The sequence below is a fragment of the Hylobates moloch genome, unplaced genomic scaffold (genome assembly GCF_009828535.3).
Source record: "Hylobates moloch isolate HMO894 unplaced genomic scaffold, HMol_V3 SCAFFOLD_46, whole genome shotgun sequence".
Lineage (NCBI taxonomy): Eukaryota > Metazoa > Chordata > Mammalia > Primates > Hylobatidae > Hylobates > Hylobates moloch.
This window is the reverse complement of record NW_026652321.1, coordinates 124,857-144,733: the sequence shown is the minus strand read 5'-3', so window position 1 is coordinate 144,733 and position 19,877 is coordinate 124,857. Positions and strand designations below refer to the sequence as shown.

The 19,877-nt window shown below is 40.2% G+C and overlaps 1 long non-coding RNA gene across 5 annotated transcripts in view; it reads left to right on the top strand.

Moving 5' to 3' along the window:
- The window catches only part of LOC116811491 (uncharacterized), a 60,642-nt gene that overhangs the window by 6,664 nt on the left and 34,101 nt on the right, over positions 1-19,877 (top strand). For all 5 annotated transcript variants that reach the window (XR_009212099.1, XR_009212101.1, XR_009212098.1 and 2 more), the window contains 5 exons: positions 53-206; positions 2,975-3,019; positions 3,657-3,725; positions 6,851-6,930; positions 7,576-7,644. This is a non-coding gene — a long non-coding RNA (uncharacterized LOC116811491). The remainder of the gene's footprint in view (positions 1-52; positions 207-2,974; positions 3,020-3,656; positions 3,726-6,850; positions 6,931-7,575; positions 7,645-19,877) is intronic.

The following is a 19,877-nucleotide window of genomic DNA, read 5'->3' as shown; positions in this document are numbered from 1 at the left end:
TTTTCTTGACTGAAAGGCACTGATGATCGCAACTCTCATGTTTTACAAACAGGTGACCCAGCACCACCTAATCCCCCCTAACCAAAGCCAGATCCAAATCCCAACTGACCTGGTTTCACTGAGAAGAGCCTGTAACCCTACGGGGTGGTCTCCATGTTGTTTACCTGGCAGTGATGTCCGTGTCATCTGAGAAGAGGAGATTTCAGGTGAGCCTGTTCCTACTGTTGAATTACAAGGTGATTCCAGTGTTCAAGTAGCGGAAAACCTAGATTATGAAAACAGGTTTTTGGTTTGGATTTTATTTTCCTTTTCTTGATTTTACTTCAAAGATAAATGGAACTTCCAAATAATTGAATAAGAGCTTTTAGATGTAGACTTGATATGAGGAAAAGAATCTGTGTGTTTCCCATGGAGAAGCCAACTTGTTTTAAATAATTAGATTTTTACTGAGTGTTTTTCTTTACATGTTTGTTTAATTTTTAACACAGAAAACTCTCAAGATGGTCTAAATCCTGTTGACATTTTTATGGTTTTTTGCTGGTGATGTTATTGGCATAAGAATATTCCTTGAACATTTTCTCATGTCATTTAATCATTTGTATCATACGACTTTACATTATTATACTACATACTTAATTACATACTTTGGTTTCTTTAATCCCTAATTCTGAAGTTATGTTTCTTCTGATGTTTTGGAATTATAAATTACAAAGCATATTTGACTGCCCTTCATGCACTTTCCTTTATGTTTGAAGGTATATTTCTAGAGTGCGAGTTGTTTAGATCAATGTGTGTGAGTACTTTTGTAGCTTCTGACATGGTTTTGAAATTGTCCCAGAATTGCACCAATTTATTTTGATGGCGGCGGGGTGCGCAGATGACCCTTTCTTCACGCCGTCTCTGATATTGGTGTTCACCAAAACATCTTTGTCCAGTAGTGCAAAATGTCATGCTAACCCTGTCTTAGTTTCACGTCTTTAATTCTGAAACTTGAAACAAAAACAATGCATCAGTGGGCCGTGGAGACTTCTTCTTCTGTGTATGGGATACTGTGTCTTTTATTCTTCTATCCTGATATGTCCTCTCTGATTTCTAGTCATTTTTGAATTATTTGTAGACAATAAACATTGCCCAATGTATTATGAAAATGTGTTTCCACTTTATTGTTGCCTCTGAAAACATTTTGAACAGAACCATTTACAAGCAAGGCTTGAATTTTTCTTTTTTATGTTGTCTTAGGTTTGTGTGAGTTTCCACCTTTGTGTAACATGTTTTTCCTTTTAACTTCAGAACCATTTTATCGCTGTCTCTCTTCCCTCTTGGGAAAAAGAAAACCATCTTTTTCTTTTCATTTGAATTACTTACAACTATGAATTGATTTATAGAGCGCTAAAATATTTGTAAAATCGAGCATTTTCGTTGGGACTCAGATTCTTCTGTGTGCCTTTTTCTCCTGGTGATTTATTTAAACGGATTTCTAAGGTGTTTTCCCGTCAGTATTGATTTGTTTTGGTGAGTACATTTTTATGTGTGCTATTTGTCTCTCTGTTTCTGAACTATAGCAACATTTTTGTGCATTCTCTGTTACTCTCCACTGAATGATGAACCCTTATGAACTTCCAGTTGTTTTCTCTTCATTTCTCATGTTTCTAAGAAGACCGACATATTATTTGTAAGTGATTTTTAAAATTTGTCTCCTTTTCTATGTTTTTTTGTTGTCTTCAGAGTGCATTTGTATTTTTGTTGAATTGGCTTTGCTAGAGAACACATGATGGCTTTAAGTATGAGTGAAGAGAGTAGACATTTTTTATTCCTGATTTCAAGGTAAAACCTAGAGGTTCACCTGTAAATAAAATAAATTGTCTTTACAAAGCCAGATATTCATTCCAAGAAGATCTCTCTATTCTAGTATACTTTTTTTTTCTAAACATACAATAGTATAGGTTCTCATACTGTGAGACTTCTTATTTCTTTATACACAATATATTTGAAAAATCATTGGTTTTTTAGGGTTTACTAATGTACTGTTACATGGTTTTGAAAAGTGTTGGTTTCAAAGTTTCCTTCATTTAAACCTCTTTTTTCTCCCTTCCCCATATAAAAAGTTCATGATGGCCAGGAATAGAGGTTCACACATATAATCCCAGCACTTTGGGAGGCTGAGATGGGAGCATCTTTTGAGCCCAGGAGTTCAAGACCAGCCTGGGCAACATAGCAAGACCCCCTCTCTACGATGAAATGAAAAATCAGCCAGGCATGGTGGCACATACCTGCTGTCCCACCTGCTTGGGAGGCTGAGGCAGGAGGATTGCTTGAGGCCAGGAGGTGGAGGCTGCAGTGAGCTGTGGTCACACCACTGCAATCCAGCCTGGGTGACAGAGGAAGACCCTGTCTCAAAACAAAACAAAAATGGTTCCTCGACCTTAGTTAGGATTTGAAAACCTTAGAACTGGAAGGCAGCCTCTGAAATGATCAAGAATGTCACAGCAGTTTGTGGAACACACCTGGGCGGGTAGACCCACTTTTTAGACACTCTCTAGCCCAAATCTGATCACAGTCATTCTTCCTCACTTCTTAGGGTCTCCCTCACAGAAGGTGTTGGGGGTCTCGGATGAGATGTTGATGGGATGGGAATAAATAGGAGCAAATAGTATGCAGGCAAAGTTGGGGTTCCTGCTCAGTCTGGGAGCAGAATTGATTTATGAGTTAGTTTCTTTCTCTCTTTATATCTATCTCTTTTTTCTCTCTCTCTTTCTCTCTCCCCCCAGCCACCTTCTGGTCTCTAATCTGTTCATGTGAGAGAAGAGTGATGTGAAAATGGTCAGGAATTTGCTTTTTCTGATGAGATCCTGGTGAGAGTCATGTTCGATAAAGTATTTAGTCACGTGGGGCTCCGGTGATTTCTCTGTTTACGAGCTCATTCCTTCCTCATTTCTCAGAACTTTGGTGTTAACAGCCTGTTTCGTTTTTGTAGGGGCTGACTTTGACTTAGCAGATGCCCTTCGTGGTGGAGGAAACAGTGAGTAGCTCTTTAAAGTCTTGTCTGTTGCTGACTTGCTTATTATCACCCAATTATTATCATTTGCAAGAGACTTACCTCTTGAGAAGGATCAATGGAACTTGTTTGCACAGTGGAAAGCTAGGGAGTAAGTGTGGTGTTGTCTGTTTTTGATGTTGTTGGACTTTTGTTTTTTTAACCAGTCCACTTGCTTTTGTTTAGAAACTCCTACAGTCTTTGGAATGATGTAATGCAAATGTGACTCCCCTGGCCAGGTCAGGCTTCCGGGCATGCAGCTTGCGAGGTCACCCAAGGACCTGTGCTTACAAAGGCACCATATTGGCTTACTGCTCTGTAGTTACCATGTTGCTCTTCTTCATACAGTTGAGATGAGGGGTCCCACATTTTTGTTTTGCACGGGACCTCGCCAACTCTGTCACTGGTCTAGACACCTGCTTTAGTTTAATTTGATATTAAGCAATGTAGCCGGAAGATGATGGAAGAAAGTTGGCAGGAGGCTGTGTGTACGGTTAGCCCTGCCATGACAAGCAACAAGCTCCAACTTTTACCTGATCCGTCAGCCATCTCTGTGCAAATTGATGTTTCATTTTCTTTACTCCAAGACACTCACGATTGCAACTCTCATTGTCACAAACAGGTGACCCAGCACCTCCTAATTCACCCAAACCAAAGCCAAATGCGAACCCTGAGCAGCCTGGATTCATTGGTAAGTGCTTGTCACTCTATAGGTTGTCTGTGTATTGTCCACAGTAGAGTGGGGACGAGAGGCTTTCAGATGAGCACGCGCTTGCTGTTGACTCTCTGTATAGTTACTCCAGTGGGCAGGGAGTGAAATACACAGTTTTCTGAAATAGATATTTGACTTGCGTTTTATTTTTAGTTTGCTGATTTTACTTCCAAGATTTTATGGAACTTCTAAAACACCGAGCACGAGATTTTCATATGAACTTGGTATAGAGAAAATGGCCTGTGCATTCCCTGTAGAGAAACTTGGATGTTTTCAATGTTTTTGCCCTTGAATGTTTGTATCAGCTATTTTGACATGTGACAGCATTCTCGGGTAATCTGACTAGCAACTGTTTTTTGAACTGAATTGTTGTGAAACATTCAGGTTTTTAGTTCTTTTTTATTTTTGTTTTTAATTTTTAACACAGAAACATAATGTTCATATCCTCTTGGCATTTTGATGGTTATTTGCGCTTATATTTTATATATCAGTTTAAATGAAGCAAACGTTAAGTAATAAAGCCAGTCTTTTGTTCATACTGCATTGTAACATTATTATTATTTTTATTATTATTATTTGAGATGGAATCTCGCTGTGTCACCCAGGCTGGAGTGCAGTAGTGCGATCTCGGCTCACAGCAACCTCTGCCTCCTGGGTTCAAGCAATTCTGCTGCCTCAGCTCCTGAGTAGCTGGGATTACAGGCATGCAACACCATGCCCGGCTAATTTTTTTGTGTGTATTTTTAGTAGAGACAGGGTTTCACTATGCTGGCCAAGCTGGTCTTGAACTCCTGACCTTAGGTGATCTGCCCACCTCGGCCTCCCAAAGTGCTGGGATTACAGGCATGAGCCACTGTGCCTGGCCTATTTTATACTTATTAATGGTCACTGAACATTTGCTCATGTCATTTTATCATTTATATCATATGACATTTACTGTCAATTATATACTATTCTATATAAATATATAATACATTAATTTATTTAACTAATCCCTAATATCTAAAATATTGTGTCTTCTGACTTTTTAGAATTATGAATTACAAAGCAAATTTGAGTCAACTTCATCTACTTTTTTTTTTTATTATTCCTCTGAAGAGATTTCTGGCATTCAAATTGTCTAGATGAACGTATATGAGTCCTCTTATAGTTTTTGACCTGGTTCATCATTTGCCCCAGAATCGTCCCAGTTTATTTTGATGATGGTGTGTGCAGATGTCTCTGTCTTCACACCATCTCTATACTGGTTATCACCTGCAAAACCTTTGTAGATAGTGTAAGGATTATATAAAACTTGTCTTAGTTTTGCATCTCTAATTCTGAAATTAAAAAAAAAAATAGTGCATTCCAGTTGGCCACGGATACTTCTTTTGTGTATTGGATCTTAGGCCCTTTATTCTTAAATTCTCATATGTACCTACTGATTTATAAGTCGTCTTCAGTTATTTATGGATATTAAAGATTATCAGCCACTTACTATGAAAATGTTTTTGCTATTTATTTTTGCCTTTTAATATTTTTAACAGGAATGTTTCACAAGCAAGACCTATCTTTTTATGGTGTCTTATGTTTGTGTTGGTTTTCTGGTTTTGTGACTTTTTTTTTTAATGGAGAATAATTTTGCCATTGTGTCTCCCGCTTGGGAAAAGTAAAACCGTCTTTTTAATTTCATTTGAATTGTCTTCAAACATAAGTTGATCAAAGAAGTTGTGAAGCATTTTCAAAGTTGAGTTTTTTCCTTGAGATTTGATGCATCTGTTTTTCCTGATGATTTCTGTCAATGGATTTCTCAGTTGTTTTTTGTTTTTTGTTTCTCTGAATCTATTTCTATGTCCACTATGTTTCTGTTTATACTATAATATACAAAGGATTTTGTATATTTTTCTTTACGATCCACAAATTGTTGGCAAATTTTCTTTAATTTCCCCTTTTTTATATTTGTACATTTTATTTACAGTTTATTTGTAATTTGGGTGTACTGTCTTTGCTAGATAAACCCAGGACAGCTTTTCATATGTAGAATTGTAAATACCGTAAACAGCTTTTATTTCAGACTTTAGGGCAAAAACCCAAAGAGATTCACCTTTAAATAAAATAAATCACTTCAAAAAGCCTCTTTCTACTCCAGTATACTTTTTTTCCTAAACATATAATAGTATAGTTTCTCATACCATGAAATTTCTTATTTATATACAATACATTTGACTATTTTATTTTTATTGATTGCTTATGTACTCTTACATGGTTTTGTAAAAATGTTGGATTTGATGTAGCCCCCTCATGTTTCTTTTATTTAAGTCTCCTTGTTATCCCCTTTCAGTATAAAAATTTCCCCAACCTGGCCGAGCACAGTGGCTCACGCCTGTAATCCCAGCACTTTGGGAGGCTGAGGTGGGTGGATCACAAGGTCAGGAGTTTGAGATCAGCTTGGCCGATATGGTGAAACCCCATTTCTACTAAAAATACAAAAATTAGCTGGGTGTGGTGGCGGACACCTGTAGTCCCAGCTACTCAGGAGGCTGAGGCAGGAGAATTGCTTGAACCTGGGAGGAGGAGGTTGTTGTAGTGAGCCGAGATTGCGCCACTGCCCTCCAGCCTGGGGAATAGAGCAAGACTCCGTCTCAAAAAAAAAAAAAAATTTCCCCAACTTTAGTTGGGATTTGAAAAGCTTAAAACTAGAAGGCAAACTCTCAAACCATGGTGAGTTTTCACGTCAGTTTGTCCAGCACAAATGGGTTGGTGGAGTCACTTTTTAGACACCCTCTAGCCCCTCTTAGGGCCTCCCTGGTGGAAGGTGTTGGTTACCTGGGAGGAGTTGATATTTGGACAGGAAATCAGCAGGAGAGAACCATGTGCAGGTTAGAGTTGGAATTCCATCTCTGTCCAGGCAGCACAATTGATTTATAAACTATTTTATTTCTCTCTCTCTGGCTCTCATCTTTTGTTCTTTTCATCAGAAGGGAGAGTGATGTGAAAATGATCAGGAATTCACTTTTTCTATTGAGATTCTGGTTAGAGGGATATCCAGAAAAGTATTTAGGAACGTGGGGTTATGGTGTTTTCTGCATCTGTTTACGAGATCATTTCTTCCTCATTTCTCTCAGAACTTTGGTGTTAACAGCCCGTTTCTGTCCTCTAGGGGATGACTTTGACTTAGCAGATGCCTTACATGACAAAGGAAACTGTGAGTAACTCCTTAAAGTCTCCTCTGTGGCTGACTTGCTTATTATCGCCAAATTATTTTCGTTTCCAAGGAACGTATCTCTTGTGAATGATCAATGAAACCTGTTTGCACAGTGGAAAGTTAGGGAGTAGGTGTGTTGTTGTTTGTTTTGGATGTTGTTGGACTTTGTTATTGTATTTACCAGTATGCATAGTTTTATTTTAAAACTCTTACAGTCTTTGGAATGACGTAAGGCAAATGTGACTCCCCTGGCCAAGTTCGGCTTCATGAGTGTGTGACTTGTTCGATCACCCAGGGACCCATGCTTACAAGGGTGCCATATTGGTTTATGAGTCTGTAGTTGTCATCTTGAAATTCTTAATACAGTTGAGCAAGGGTTTCTGCATTTTCATTTTACACAGTACCTTGCCAATTCTGTAGCTGATCTGAAAAGCTGCCGGATAGGTTTTATTGAAAATGCTTTATGAGTACTGTAGCTGGAAGATGTTGGAAGGATATTGGCAGGAGGCTGTGTGTATGGGTATCCCCACCATGACAAAGAGCAGGGTCCAATTTTTATCTGTTTAGTGAACGTCTGTATGCAAATTGTTTCATTTTCTTCACTGCAAGGCACTCATAATCGCAACTCTCATCTTTTACAAACAGATGAGCCAGCACCACCAAACCCACCCAAACCAAAGCCAAATCCAAACCCCAAGCAGCCTGATTCCACTGGTAAGAGCCTCTAACCCTATGGGTCATCTGTATGTTGTTTACAGGACAGTGATGTCCATGTCAGCTGGGAGGAGATTTCACATGAAACCTGTGCTCACTCTTCACTCCTTGTACAGGGAAATTACAAAACCTAGTTTTCAACTATATAATTTTGATTTGGATTATATTTTTAGTGTCCTGATTTTACTTCTGAGATTTTAAGATTGAAGTCATAAATCTTAAATAGAATCTTAAATTCTGAGATTTTTTGGATTCCACCTCTAAAAAGTTGAATATGAGGTTTTAAATACAGACATGATATGAAGGAAGGGATATTTGCATTCCCAGTGGAGAAGTGAGTGCTTTTCAAATAGTTAGATCGTTAGTGAATTTTTTGTTTACATGCTTGTTTAACTTGTAACACAGAAAAATATAGATAGTGTCCAAATCCTGTTGACATTTTGATAGTTCTGTGCTAGTAACGTTATTTTTGGCATATTCATATTTCTTGATGATTTTCTCATGTCATTTAAGTCTTTCTAACATGACTTTTACTGTCAATTTTATATTCTTATTTATTTCACACATAATTATATACTTCAATATTTAATTTTGAAAATGTTCTGTTTCTTCTAACATTTTAGAATTATGGATTTCAAAGCCAATTTGAATCAACTTTATGCACTTGTTTTTATTCCTTCGAATCAATTTCTAGAATGCAAATTGTTTAGATCAATGTGTATGAGTACTTCGATAGCTTTTGACCTGGTTCTGAAATTGGCCCAGAATTATATGAATTTATTTTGATGCCAGGGATATGTGCAAATGTCCCTTTCTTCCCACCATCGTTACTGCTGATGATCACCTAGAAAACCTTTGTCATGTACTATCACATGTAACATTAATCTTTGCCTAGTTTCAGTTCTTTAGTTCTGCAATTTAAAAAAAATAGCAAATAGTACATCAATTTGCCACATATACTTCTTTTTTTTTTTTTTTTTTTCCTTTGAGATAGTGTCTCGCTGTGTCGCCAGGCTGGAGTGCAGGAGCACCATCTCAGCTCACTGCAACCTCTGCCTCCTGGGTTCAAGCAATTCTGCTGCCTCAGCCCCCAAGTAGCTGGGACTGCAGGTGCACACCACCATGCCCGGCTAATTTTTTTTTTTTTTGTATTTTAGTAGAGATGGGGTTTCACCATGTTGCCCAGGCTGGTATCCAACTCCTGAGCTCAGGCAGTCCACCCGCCTCGGCCTCCCAAAGTGCTAGGATTACAGGCATGAGCCACTGTGCCCAGCCTACTTCTTCTATATGTATTGATTACTTTGCCTTTATTCTTATCTTCTGATATGTCCGTATTGTTTTATAAGCATTCCTCATTTTTTTATAGACATTAAATATTGCCAACCATGTACTATGAAAATGCTTCTTCATCTTATTTTTGCCATTGGATAGTTTAACAGTATTTTTTGACAGGCAAGTCTTCAAATTTTTATTCGTGGTGTCTTGTATTTGTCTGAGCTTTCTGATTTTGGTGACTTTTTTTTTGTTTGAGACAGAGTCTTGCTCTGTCGCCCAGGCTGGACTGCAGTGGCACGATCTCGACTCACTGCAACCTCTCCCTCCCGGGTTCAAGAGATTCTCCTGCCTCAGCCTCTCCAGCAGCTGGGACTACAGGCACCCACCACCATGCCCAGCTAATTTTTGTATTTTTAGTAGACACGGGATTTCACCATATCGGCCAGGCTGGTCTTGAACTCCTGACCTCATGATCTACCTGCCTCAGCCTCCCAAAGTGCTGGGATTACAGGCGTGAGCCACCATGCCCAGCTGACATTTTTTCCTTTGAACTTCAGAACCAACATGCCTGCAAAATTGAGATTTTTCTTGATATTCGATATACCTCTTTCCCTGATGATTTCTTTTAATGCATTTCTGATTTTTTCTTTTTTTTTTCATTTTTCTGGATATATTTTTATGCCCACTATCTTTCTGTTTATTTTTGTTACATAGAAAGAATTTAATATATTTTTCCTTACTATATCCCGAACTATGATCCCTTATTAAATTTCTATTTTTTTTCTCATTTCTTACCTTTCTAAGAAGACAATCATATTATTTGCACATGATTTTTAAATATTTTTCAATTTTCTATCTTTATATGTTCTCTTTACATTTTATTTGTATTTTTGTTGTATTACCTTTGATAGTAAACCCAGGACAGGTTTAAATATGAGTGAAGAGAGCAGATATTTTAAATTCCTGACTTTAAAGCAAAAACACAAAGATATTCACTTTTAAATAAAATAAATTGCCTTTAAAAAATGTAGTCATTTCAGGAAGGGTCATTCTATTCTGGTATACTTTTCTCCCCAAATATATAATATTATTGGTTTTCATACCATGAGGTTTCTTAATTCTATATATATATACACATATATATATATATGTATATATTTGGATAATCATCTGGTTTTTATTGATTACTCATTAAAACCATGTAAGTTATTGATCACTCATTGAAACCATGTTCTTACATGGTTTTGGAAAAATATCGGATTTGCTGTAGCCCCTCATGTTTCTTTTATTTAAGCCTCCTTATTATCGCCTTTCAGTATAAAAATTTCTCCAGCCTTAGTCAGGATTTGAAAAGCTTAAAACTAGAAGGCAACCTCTGAAACCATGGTGAATTTTCATGTCAGTTTGTCCAGTACGTCTGGGTTGATAGAGCCACTTTTTAGACACCCTGTAGCCCAAATCTGATCATAATCATGTGTCCCCACCTCTTAGGGCCTCTGTGGCGGAAGGTGTTGGTTACCTGAAGGGAGATGGTGATGGGATGGGAAATCAACAGGAGGGAGTCGTGTGTTGTCAGAGTTAAGTTCCAACTTCGTCCAGCCAGCACAGTTCATTTATAAATTACTTTGTTTCTCTCTCTCTCTCTCCCTCTCTTTCCACCCCTGACTCTTGCTCTCATCTTTTATTCTTTACATCTGAGAGAAGAGTGATGTGAAAATGATCAGGAATTGACTTTTTCTTATGAGGTCCTGGTCACAGTGATACTTAGAAAACACTTAGAAACTTAGGCCTGTGACGTTTTCTCCATCTGCTTCCAGGTCTTTTGTTTCTCATTTCTCTCAGAACTTTGGTGTTAACAGCCTGTTTCCCTTCTTTAGGGGATGACTTTGATTTCACAGATGTTTCTTCATGGTGAATGAAACAGTGAGTAACTCTATTTAAAGTCTCCTCTGTTGCCGAATTGCATATAGTTTGTTTGTGTTTTTGGAGTGCTGTAGGAAGAACAGTGATGAAGGTTCGAGGCTTCTAGATGCTTCCATATTAGTTGCGTGGGGCTCAGGCAGGGGCACACATGTGGACCCCTGGAGGGACATGACAGTTGAGATGACAGCTGAGGAGTGAGGATGACTTATAGCCCAAGGAGTGGGTCAAAGGGAGTTTTGTGTAGCAAATGTGGCATGTGCAAAGGGCCTGTGGTCAATGGAGCTGAGGGTGCCTGTGGGGCTCAGTGAGGGGGAAAAGAGGAAGTCAGGCATGGCATGGGATGGAGGGGAACAGAGTGAGGCTACAGTCAGTGCCCAGTCTTGAAAATGTCCCTTTGAGTGTCCCTAGGGGCCATCCTTGTTTTCAGTGCTTATTACCCCTGCTCCCCTCTGCTTGCTCCCAGAGAGCTCTCTCCTGCCTCCCAGCTCTGCGTCTCTCAGATCCTGGCTCTGATCCCACGCTGCTGTTGCTTACACTCATGTACCCATTGCTAATGTCATCATTCCCTTCAGCAGCTAAGTGCAAAGTTAATTTCCCATTAGAAAAGCAGTCTGTACTAATAACAATCAACTGGGAGACCCAAAAGAGTACAGTTAAAGAAAAAAAAATTCAAACTTTCCCTCGAAAAGAAACCAGTGATAGCATTTGGGTCCACCTCCCTGAGGTTTGAAAGCCTCTCCGTTAGTGTTAGTTGCTTTTAGGCCTGTTCTTGCTGCATTAGCAAGGTGTATCTTTCTCTTTATATGCAGACAGTGCCCTCTTCTGGTGGGAGGCTCTCAGTGTCTGTCTACAAATCCATGACCCAAGAGGTAGAGGGTCCCCAACAGTCCCGCTTAGTTCTGCCAAAGTGGTGCCCTTGGGAATCACCAACTTCCTGTGCCCACCTGTTCTAGCTACTTGGTTCACTTTGAGCCAGCTCTTCAGGGGTGACCCCCTCCCTCATCAGGCTCCCAGATCCCATCAGGTGTTGAAACCCCATGTGATAGGTGAAATACTAGTCCCCAGAGATTCCCACATCCTAACCCCTTGATCATGTAAGTGTGTGACCTTATGCAACACATGGGACTTTGCAAATGGGATTACATTAAGGATCTTGACATGGGAAGATTATTTAGGATGAGCTGTGTAATTACGATGGAATCATAGGTTCGTTAGAGAGGCGTGCGTCAGAGGATGAAGGAGGTTTCACATGTGGAAAGAGACAGAAATAAAAGTGGAGAGGACCATTGAAAAAAAAGTCATTGAAAGACTTTGGCACCCAGGTTGCCATGGCTGCCCCCAGCCCTTCAAATTCTCCTGAAGCCCCAAATGATCTTTCCCTGGAAGATGCACCAGCCCATTGGATAGCTTAGATGCAGCTGTTGGAGGGTGGATCTAACCTGTGAGGACCCAGTAACCTGGATCCAATACATGACAACAAGGATTGAATGAGTGGTCGTTTACTGCTGAGTAATTGCTGGTTTTCCTGGCTACCTGGGCCCTGGGTCACAGGGATGAGAGGGCTGGAAAAAATGATTATCAGCACAGAGTCCCAGAATCTCTGTGACTTCTGGTCACAGAGATTTTGAGTGTATGTATAGAAAAAAGCAGTTGTTCCTACACATTCAGTGTCAGAAGTGAAGGATGAGAGGGGTGTGCGTGTCAAAGGAAAAAACAGCTTTCCCCCCCTGTACGTCAGGTCACAGCAAATTTGCAAGATGAAGTGCATGGTGAGAGAGGCAGGCAGCCGCTGACGTCCAGGGGCTGGCCTGGCTCCCACTACCTGGCTTGGGGTTTCCTGTTGGACCTAAGAAATGTCAGAGACAGGACATTTTTAAAGCCAATAAGAAACGTCAGACAAGAGCACTGTGACGAAGTCAAGAGACCATGGGTTGTGCTTTGGCTGGTTCTTGATTTATTTCTGCTCGAGGCAATCAGTATGCCAAGGTGTCATATTTCAGGGTGTCACATAATGATCTACATTCCTATTCAGGGTGGGGTGTCCTGTACCCCATCAACTGGAAGGTTGTAGCGCTTCCTGCTTTCTAGACATGGTAAATGAACTCCCTGGGTCATTGGGAAATTTGTAGCACTTCCTGCTTCCTGGAGATGGTAAATAAACTTCCTGTGTCACACGGGAGGTTGTAGCACTTCCTGCTGCCCAGAGATGGTCAATGAACTTCCTGAATCACTGGGAAGGTTGTAGTACTTCCTGCTTCCTGGAGATGGTAAATAAATGTCCTGGGTCACTGGGGAGGTTGTAGCACTTCCTGCTTCCTAGAGATGGTCAATGAACTTCCTGGGTCACTGGGGAGGTTGTAGCACTTCCTGCTTCCCAGACATGGTAAATGAACTTCCTGGGTCATTGGAAGGTTGCAGCACTTTCTAGTTTATAGGGACATTGTAACACTTCCTGCTTTATCTGGAGATTGTAATGCTTTCTGATTCACAGGGACATTGTAAAACTTTCTGGCTCACATTGTTACATTTCTTGGTTCAAATGGATAATAGTAGCACTTTCTGGTTCACAGGGACATTGTGACACTTCCTGGTTTTTCTGGGTAATTGTAGCACTTCCTGGTTCATAGGGACATTGCAACACTTTTTGGTTCATACACATAATTGTTAGCACTTTCTGATTCCCAGGGACATTGCAACACTTCCTGGTTCGTAGGGATAATTGTAGCACTTCCTGTTTCATAGGGACATTGTAATACTTTCTGGTTCATATGGATAGTATGAACCAGTAGTCCTGGTTCATATAGATAATAGCAATTCCTGGTTCACACAGACATTGCAACACTTCCTGTTTCACAGGGACATTGCAACACTTCCTGGTTCATTCCAATAATTGTATAACTTCCTGGTTTGCAGGGACATTGTAACACTTTCTGGTTCATATGGATAATTGTAGCACTTCCTGGTTCATAGCGACATAGTAACATTTCCAGGTTCATACATACGGATAATTGTAGCACTTCCTGGTTCATATGGATAATTGTAGCACTTCCTGGTTTGCAGGGACATTGCAGTACTTCCTGGTTCATATGGATAATTGTAGCACTTCTTAGTTTTTAGGGTCATTGTGACACTTCCTGGTTCATAGTGACACTGCAACACTTTCTGGTTCATATGGATAATTGTAGAACTTCCTGGTTCATAAAGACATTTGGAACTGTCTGGTTCATAGGGATAATTGTAGCACTTCCTGGTTCGTAGGGACATTGCCACACTTCCTGGTTCATCCAGATAACTGTAGCACTTGGATAATAGTAGCACTTCCTGGTTCATAGGGACATTGCCACACTTCCTGGTTCATCCGGATAATTGTAGCACTTCCTGGTTCATAGGGATATTGTGACACTTTCTGGTTCATATGGATAATTGTAGCACTTCCTAGTTCATGTGGATAATAGTAGCACTTCCTGGTTCACAGGGACATTACAACACTTCCTGGTTCATCTGGATAATTGTAGCACTTCTGGTTCATAGGGAAATTGGGACACTTTCTGGTTCATAGTGACATTGCCACACTTCCTGGTCCGTGTGGATAATAGTAGCACTTCCTGGTTCATAGGGACATTGCCACATTTCCTGGTTCATCCAGATAATTGTAGCACTTCCTGGTTCATAGGGATATTGCAACACTTTCTGGTTCATATGGATAATTGTAGCACTTGCTGGTTCATAGGGAAATTGTAGCATTTCCAGGTTCATATGGATAATTGTAGCACTTCCTGGTTCATAGGGATAATTGTAGCACTTCTGGTTTATAGGGCCATTGCAATACTTCCTGGTTCATACGGAAAATTGTAGCACTTCTTAGCTTTTAGGGATATTGTGGAAGTGCTACTATTATCCATATGAACCAGAAAGTGCTGTAATTATCCATACGAACCAGAAAGTGTTGCAATATCCTTATGAACCAGGAAGTGCTACAGTTATCCTGATGAACCAAGAAGTGTGGCAATGTCCCTGTGAACCAGAAAATGTGGCAACGTCACTATGAACCACAAAGTGTCACAATTTTCCTATGAACCAGGAAGTGCTGGTTCGTAGGGACATCGCCACACTTCCTGGTTCATCTGGATAATTGTAGCACTTCCCGGTTTATAGGGAAATTGTGACACTTTCTGGTTAATAGTGACATTGCCACACTTCCTGATTCATATGGATAATAGTAGCACTTCCTGGTTCATAGGGACATTGCCACACTTGCTGGTTCATCCAGATAATTGTAGCACTTCCTGGTTCATATGGATAATAGTAGCACTTCCTGGTTCACAGGGACATTGCAACACTTCTGGTTCATTCGGATAATTGTAGAACTTTCTAGTTTGCAGGGACATTGTAACACTTTCTGGTTCATATGGATAATTGTAGCACTTCCTGGTTCATAAAGACATTTGGAACCATCTGGTTCATAGGGATAATTGTAGCACTTCCTGGTTCGTAGGGACATTGCCATACTTCCTGGTTCATCTGGATAATTGTAGCACTTCCTGGTTCATAAGGATAGTTGCAACAGTCCCTGGGTCATCACCCCCATCCTGCCATCTGCTCCAGCCCTATGCAGCCACTCACAAATCTACTTCCTATCCCATGGATTTGCCTATCAGGGGCATTTCAAACAAATGGCCTCCCACGTGGTTTTGTGCCTGGCTTCTTTCACTCAGCATAATATTTTTGAGGTCCATCGATTTTGTACCATGCATCAGAATTTCATTCCTTTTGATGGCCGAATGACATTCCATTGTATGGGTAGACCACGTTTTGTTTATTCACACACTTGTTGATGGGCATTGGGTTCTTTCCACTGTGTGACTACCATGAATAATGCTTAGCACTTAGCATACAGTTAGGACTTCTATGTACATACTTGTCTGAGTAACTCTTTTCAATTTTTTGGATAAATACCCAGGAGGGGAATGGCTGGGTCATATGACAACTCTATGTTTAACCATTGAAGGATCCGCCAGGCTGCTTTTCAAAGCAGCCGCACCATTGCACCATCCTACAAACAATATAAGAGTGCTCCAGTTTCTGTACATCTGAGCCAACACTTGTCACTGTCCATATTTGTCATTAGAGCCATCCTAGTGTGTATGATGGGCTATCTCATTGTGGTTTTGATTTGCATTTCCCTGATGACCAGATAGGTTGGCTTTCAAGTTTTCATGTGCTTTCTTCTCTGTCAAGTAGATGAGTAATACTTAAATAAATATTTCTTATTCAGTGGTTTGATGTATTTATTCATAGCCTTATTAATGCTTGACCTTATTTGCTTATCTCTCAGATATGGGTCTCTAAATGTCAGTTTCAAGAAGGAACTGTGTTTTGTTCAACTCCAAAATCCCCAGATCTATCTAGGACACTGCGTGAAACACAGAAGGGGTTAAAAAAATATGGATGAAATAGAATAGCAAATGCATGTTCTATTTTAAAATATCAACAGTTATTCTATTTGCAGAACAATAAATTCAATGTGAAGACTAAGACACTGTTGATTATTTATGTGTGTATGCTGGTATGTGTATATATACATACATATATATGTGTGTATACCTCTACGTGCATGTATAGGTATGTATAGGTATACACATATATATGTATATATACACACATATATGTATAGGTATATACACATATACAAGCATACCCACATTATGTACATATATGTTATATATATATATATATACACACACACATATACACACATATATTTACACATATCTTTATAAAACACAGACCTAGGATATTTTCCCTAGAATCAGGTCCAAGGCAGATAGTTGAACAATGTCTGATTTCTAATTTGTGGTTAAAATAAAACTAAGAACATTTCATTATTTTCATCATGATTTATTTTGCTGACTTGTTGTACATATGCAGGCTTGTTACCTGGGTGGACTGTGTGATGCTGAGGTTTGGGGTATGACCGATCCCATCACCCAGGTAGTGAGCATGGCACCCAATAGGTAGTTCTTCAGTTCTTACCCTCTCCCTCCCTCCACCCTCTGGAAGCCCCCAGTGTCTGTTCCTATCTTTGTGTCCATGAGTATCCAGTATGTAGATCCACTTATACATGAGAATGTGCAATATTTGGTTTTCTGTTTCTGGATTAGTTTGATTACAATAAGAACCTCCAGCTCCATCCATGTTACTGCAAAGGACGTGGTTTTGTTCTTTTCTGTGGCTGTGTAGTATCCCACAGCGTCTATGGACCACATGTTCTTTATCCAATCCACCGTTGATGGGCATTTAGGTTGATTCCATGTCTTTGGTATGGGGAATAGTGCTGTGATCAACATGCTTATGCAGGAGTCTTTTTGGTAGGATAGCTTATTTTCCTTCATGTATGTATCCAGGAATGGGATTGCTGAACTAAATGATAGTTCTCTTTTTAGTTCTTTGAGAAATCTGGGAGATATGTTTTGGAATGAACTTCATATAGCTTTTTACTGCCTCCCTTTTAAAATGCTTCCGGAAGGCTGTCCCTTCTTTGCTGCACAGAAACTGGCTAAAAAATAAATGTGACCAGCTGGGAGTGGTGGCTCATGCCTGTAATCTCAGCACTTTGGGAGGCTGAGGCAGGTGGATCACCTGAGGTCAGGAGATCAAGACCATCCTGGTCAACATGGTGAAACCCTGTCTCTAGTAAAAATACAAAAAATTAACTGGGCGTGGTGGCAGGCGGCTGTAATCCCAGCTACTCAGGAGGCCGAGGCAGGAGAATTGCTTGAACTTGGGAGCCAGAGGTTGCAGTGAGCTGAGATGGCTTCACTGCACTCCAGCCTGGGCAACAGAACGAGACTCCGTCTCAAAAACAAACAAACAAAAATTAGCCAGGCATGGTGGCACACGCCTATAGTCCCAGCTACTCAGGAGGCTGAGGCAGGGGAATCACTTGAACCTGGGAGGTGGAGGTTGCAGTGAGATGAGATCGCACCATTGCACTCCAGCCTGGGCGACAGAGCAAGACTCTGTCTCAAAAAAAAAAAAATAAAAAAAAATAAATATAAATACAATTAAAATTAAATAAAAATAATAATAAAAAAGTGACCTGCAGCCACCTCTCCAAGGGGCCTGGATACCGATGGAAGGAAGTGAAAAGGAGGAGGTGAAAAATTTACACCTTGAAAGCTGGAAGTGTTGTAGTATTACCCATGCTGTGTAGTCAGACATGTCGAAAGTGACTCTGATACCTCCTGACATCCTTATGCTGTGAATCTGTAGACAGTAGCAAATTATTCTCCGCTTCTTTCCAGCTCATTGAAACATTTTAGGGAGGAACGTTTCTGCATTGACAACAGCTTTAAATATTTAATTAGTGCTTTGAAGAAACACAAGAATCTGTGATGCAGAAGGCAAATGAAAAGGAAAGCTTAGTCTCCATTTAGTTATGTTCCTCAGAAATATTTCCCAGGGGCAAAGATATTCTCTTTCATATTAAAAATACAAATAAACACTTGACTTCTCATTAGCCCAAGAAAATATTGTAGAGATTTTCGTTATCCAAAGAAGGCACACTTTCAAGACACACAGAACAGAGATGGTGCATTGCCTTAGCTTGTTTCTGGCTAGCATGTCTGGCTATTGACCGGATTTTATTTTTAAATGACTAAAATAATACATTAACTAAATGGTAAAATTCATATTCAGCATTGGCTTGAGGGCATCGGAGGGTTTTGGCTGGCCCAGTCATCTCTACCAGTGAAGAAAGCAAGGAAATAGATCATTTCACTCAGGGACAGCTTGAAAACAGAGATTTCATGGAGCTTCCTCATTCCGTCAGCCTAGAGTGGGATTTTGGCTGTCACCCTTCAAGGATGAAAAGGTGCAGAGGACATTGGGCTACAGACAGGGCGCTCGTTTAAATGATTTAAAAGTTTTTGTCAGGCATGATGGCTCATGCCTGTAATCCTAGCACTTTGGGGGGCCGAGGCGGGCGGATCACCTGAGGCTGGGAGTTTGAGACCAGCCTGACCAACATGGAGAAACCCCATCTCTACTAAAAATACAAAATTAGTCGGGTGTGATGGCACATGCCTGTAATCCCAACTCTGGAGGCTGAGGCAGGAGAATTGCTTGAGCCTGGGAGGTGGAGGTTGTGGTGAGCCGAGATCGTGCTATTGCACTCCAGCCTGGGCCACAAGAGCAAAACTCCATCTCAAAAACAAAAACAAAAACAAAAAGTTTCCATCTGTTTCCATCTGGCTGGACACAGTGGCTCACGCCTGCAGTCCCAGCACTTTGGGAGGCTGAGGCAGGTCAATCACTTGAAGTCAGGTGTTCAAAACCAGCCTGGCCAACATGGAAAAACCCTCATCTCTACTAAAAATACAAAAATTAGCCAGGCTGGTGGCAGGTACCTGTAATCCCAGCTACTCTGTAGGCTGAGGCAGGAAAATCACTTGCACCCTGGAGGCAGAGGTTGCAGTGAGCTGAGATTGCACCACTGCACGCCAGCCTGGGCAATAGAGCAAGACTCCATCTCAAAAAAAAAAAAAAAAGTTTCCATCTAAGCGAGCTCTGTTGGTTCTCCCACCTCTGACCTTACGAGCTTTCTTCTTTAACCTGCACCTTGTTCTCTGAGTCACTTTGCACTTTAAGGCACAGCTACAGCTTCCCCATCAGACTTGTTGGTCTTTTATCAAAGGATGAAAAAGTTCTTCCTCCTTTGGGTCTTTAACCCTGTTTCCTGGTGTAAGACAGCTTCTATGTTTGCTACCTGCTGGAATCAACTTGAAATTTTCTCCCAGGAAATTTGTGAATTTATCTTGTTCAAGTTACTTGTGGTCAATAAGTTAATAAAGATAGGTAGACAGACAAATACATTGATACAGATAGATAGATTCATGATAGATGATTGATAGATAGATATTACATAGATACATAGACAGATACATAGATTAGACCTGATATATACAGGGTGGGTGCATAGACAAATGAATAAATGTGCTGGGCGCGGTGGCTCACACCTGTAATCCCAGCACTTT